Here is a 4,454-nt window from a genome sequence, read left to right as displayed (position 1 = left end):
TCCATGCCCCATGTTATTTAGTTTGCTAAGAGATTTTTTTAAAGTAGGCTAATATTTGCTCCATGCTTGACTGCTTTCCCAGCAAAGCCAGTTGTGGTTTCAGTTCGGGGTTAATTGAAGGCAGCCAGAGTCAGGCTGGCAGATGGAAAATGTCGACAGATACGTGGTCCCCAGACATGAGCTCATCACCATGTCTCTGACTGTGACACCACACGCATACACACTCTCAGTCTTGGTCTTTTTATCATGCAATCTGACTCTATGACTGCAAGAATCAATTGCCTATAATGAGTGACTTTATTAATAATAAAGTTTACACTCTGACCTAACAATCAGATAATGCCTCCTGATAAGCTGCCTCACCGTTCTGACGTGATACTCAGCCTATGGACTTTCACCTTTTTTTTAATCTTGTTCTGTAGTAGTCACCTGCTTAAAAAAATGCATAAAACATTGTACAGACCTCAGTGGGTCGTTTTGAGTGATATTTTTGCATTGAGATAGCCTATTTGCAGAATTCTAAAGGTGAAACTTCTGTTGACATTTTAGTAGCTTTGTCTTGTTTATGCACTATACTACTTGTTGATTTATTGTGGCATGCGATCTGTTTGGTACACGATGCCCTCCTTGCTGTATAGTAATGTTAAATTCACTTTTCAGCCACTGGAAGGTGCAAAGAACACTTGTAAGCAAGACCTTTGTGTGGCAACCCTTGTAAAACAATTATGTGGCTGTGTTGAAAAAATAGACCGCAACCGTTGTTACAGATATAAGGCAGGAGATATAAAAAGACAAATATATAAAAAATGACTTCTCAAGGGGACTGTATAGTAGGTTCCAAGCCCAAGACAAAAAAAAACCTCTACACACATACACAATACTAATGTCATTTAGAATTATATTAGCCATTTGACTGTACACTAACACAGTGGAAGAACTCCATACCACAAGTCTGAGATGCTTGAGAGGTTCCTCTACCATCTATAATTTACTGTATCTATATCATATTACATTCACTTTAGCTCAGTTTGACTGAAACTCGTGTCCTTACACTGGTATTACTCAGTTTTAACTCTGTTTACCCAAAATGAAAGTTTTAAATTGAGAGTTAGCTGATTTCATGAAAACATAGTGTGGGCTACCAGGGCAATCTAGCTTAGTTAATTAAAAGTGTCAGTTGAATAAAAAAGTTAAATATAGCTGGCTAAACTAACAATCTTTTTTGTAACTCAACCCCTAAGCATTATAATCAACAAAACACACTGAATGTGGTGGAGCCATCTTTAGTTTAAAACTGTATAGGTTAATGTATCTATATGGTCACAAAAAATGAACTAGTTAAGACATGCGCCTCAGTGGTAACTGGCAGACTGGTTAATACACTTACCTACATTTCTGCACATTGCAATAAAAGCTTACTGGCAGTATAGTGAGCACCCATGTTAAATTTATGCTATGTGACCATAAAAAGAGAAACAGACATGGCATTTATATCTCTAAGATATAAACACAATGCCACTGCTACTAGTTTCCTTTCAGCCTATCCCACACTTTTGACTATGTATCTAATAGATTTGGGTCAATCTTGTATCATAAACAGACACTAATGGCTCTCTGCAGGATTCAGCAAACATTTGCAAAAGGAAGACATTTGCTGTTCCTTCGGAAACAAACAAAATAACTTTTTAATACTCTGATGGGAATAAGTGTCAAAATGTGATCTTCTACTGGGTATTCTTCTTGACTGAAATGGAATTGAAATTGGTATTGCATGCAGAACATTTCCAGTAAAACCGATTATATTGGTACAGCGGGACAGATACAAATCCTTCCTCAGGGGTTACAAACTATGACCTATTAGGTCACACACTGAACCTCCTGAACAATGCAAAAAAAAACAAAACAACAGAAAACACTTCAAATGATAAATAACAGGTACAGTAGATAGATTTCCAAAAACAAAAGGTCTGTGATGGCAGTTCCATTTCCTTGACAGTTATGAAATTCCCTGACTGAAATGAATCATGTCCTTTACACATCAAGGTCCAATAATCACAAAATGGCTTTAATAAAGTGTGTTTATGAACAAAGATTGAAACAGTCTGTACTCTGCTGGGACATTCTGACAGTAAATTAAATTTAAAATGTATTTATTTGTTTGAAAGCTTTTGTATGCACTCATTATTCATATCTATGTGCCACAAAAACACGTCGTAGCTTCAAACAGTGGGCTCATACAAAGTACTCTGGTGGCTCCAGAACCATTTTACCAGCCTAAACGTTGTTGTCACTCAGTTGTATGTTACCCCAAGAAACATCTGGAGAATAGGCCTGGAGACAGCAGGATGTTTAGAGATGAGGGACTTTTTCCACCAGAAGCACAATTTCTTGAGCTAGCTGAAACATTATATGCTCAAGGCTTCCACAAGTGAGTCATAAAACAATGAGACAACAGTAATAATGATTCAGCGATGTTTAGTGGAAATTCTGCAGAATAAATAAAAACTTAGACCTGATCATCCATCTATTATCTATACCCGCTTATTCCAATTTAGGCTCACAAGGATCTGCTGGAGCCTATCCCAGCTTTAACCTGATCAAATCTGACAAAAAACATTGCACTACAGAAAAAGTGAGGGGATCATCAAAAACTGTAAATGTAAAAAAATTCTAATTTGCTCTAATTTAGTCCAACCAACACAACTAACATGCCTAATTTAATGTAAAGCAATCTTGGGAAAGTCTTCAGAGCCATCTAGTGTATAATTGGCACTGAGAGAAGCAGATAATGACTGAACACATAACAAACTCACAGAACAGATAAAAAATAATGCTGGAACATCTATGTTGCCTCATTAACATTTATTCTGGATCAGTCAAGGTTGAGATGCTTAGATTACAGCGGGGGATTTGTGGTGCCATCTTTAACATAATACAACAGTGGTATGGTGGCTTACTTAACTCTGTTGTGACAGTGCAATTATTATGGAGTTCGAAGGGATTATACAAGTGAAAATCTTATACAGGTCACTGATGAACCTTGTAGTTTACTTAAAACCTGGTGAACTACAAATTTATCTACAGTACATGGAATCCCATGGGTGGTCTAGTGTGCTCTCCAAGATATGTCAACCACATAGTTTATTGGTAATCCATGCATGAGTGTGACCTGAATACTTAATTTGTAAATCTGAATGAATAGCTCTAAACTGACTGAATAAAAGAAGCTGTCCATCTCACAGCAGATCTCCTTGCACTGCTGACAGGCTCTGTCTGGTCAGCACCTGGCGGGCACTGAGGACGCTATGGAGGATGTTTTTGGACAGAGGCCTGCCTAGGAAAATAAACCCACGTCTGACCTCAAGCGCCAGTGGCAGCTTCTCCCAACCTCACCACCTAATACAATGTTCCCCCCACAAGCACAAGCATCACGCCTGGGTGGCCATGCAGGAAAAGGGAACTTACTTTGGCATCTTTTCAGGAGGGAAAACAAAAGCTATGAGGAAGAAGAGCATAACTCTGAATTTATGTCTTTCCACCACCCTGATCAGACTCCTTGATTTAGTAACATTTATCATCTTGGCCTTCAGTTACTTTTATTCTGACTAATAAAAACTGAATTGGGAATCATTTTGCACAGCTTTTTGGCAACAGTTAGGCTATTTCCTGCCTGTTTTCTGCCTGGTCTTGTCCAAGGTCTTGGCAGGTGAAGCAAATAGCAGTTGGAATTGATTTGTTTTGAATGATACTTCTGTATGCAGTTGGAGTGCGGGTTCTCTCTTTCCCCCCTCTGTCTTCTCTCATTCTCCCTGCCTGAATCTTTCTGTGCATGCGTGATGGCTTCTATAATGAGGGCTCTTTGATGTGGAGGAGATCTAGGGTAAGCAGAGTGCTTAGTCGAGTGGGAGGCAGGGAATGTGAGACAGGTACACCACAGTTGTGTGTGTTGACTAAAACTCTTGTTTTCTCCCACCAGACCACACTCGGCCATCCTGAATATGAAACTATCTCTCTGGATTTCCACTGTGTCTGTTTCCTGTATAATCCTGCCTTTTAACCCACATTTATCTTATTAGTGCAAGTTTATTTTCACATGCTGGTTTTTGTAATGTATACTTCTAAGTACTTGCTTATTTCTCCAGGTTCTTTAAACCACTTTGACTCCTCTTATACCAATTCAGACAATTCTTGTTGAAAACTTCAAAGCCCAAACTTGTGTTATAGCTGCTGACAGATGTGTCCACAAAGGACCTAGGGAAAAAAAAAACACTTTGATTGGATGCACTGTGGAGGGAAAAAGACGGGCAGTATAGGGAGGGAATCTGATTTGATGGAAATATCTGATGCAAACTGCTAATAAGGTGAGTGCTGCTGGTGCAGATCCGTGTGTGTGTGTGTGTGTGTGTGGGTGTGTGTGTGTTCAAATAAGTGTGTCCCACTTCATACCTCTGCCT

Source organism: Mastacembelus armatus, chromosome 4, assembly GCF_900324485.2.
Source record: "Mastacembelus armatus chromosome 4, fMasArm1.2, whole genome shotgun sequence".
Classification (NCBI taxonomy): Eukaryota; Metazoa; Chordata; class Actinopteri; order Synbranchiformes; family Mastacembelidae; genus Mastacembelus; species Mastacembelus armatus.
The sequence above is the reverse complement of the archived record's forward strand: the minus strand, read 5'-3'. Positions refer to the sequence as shown.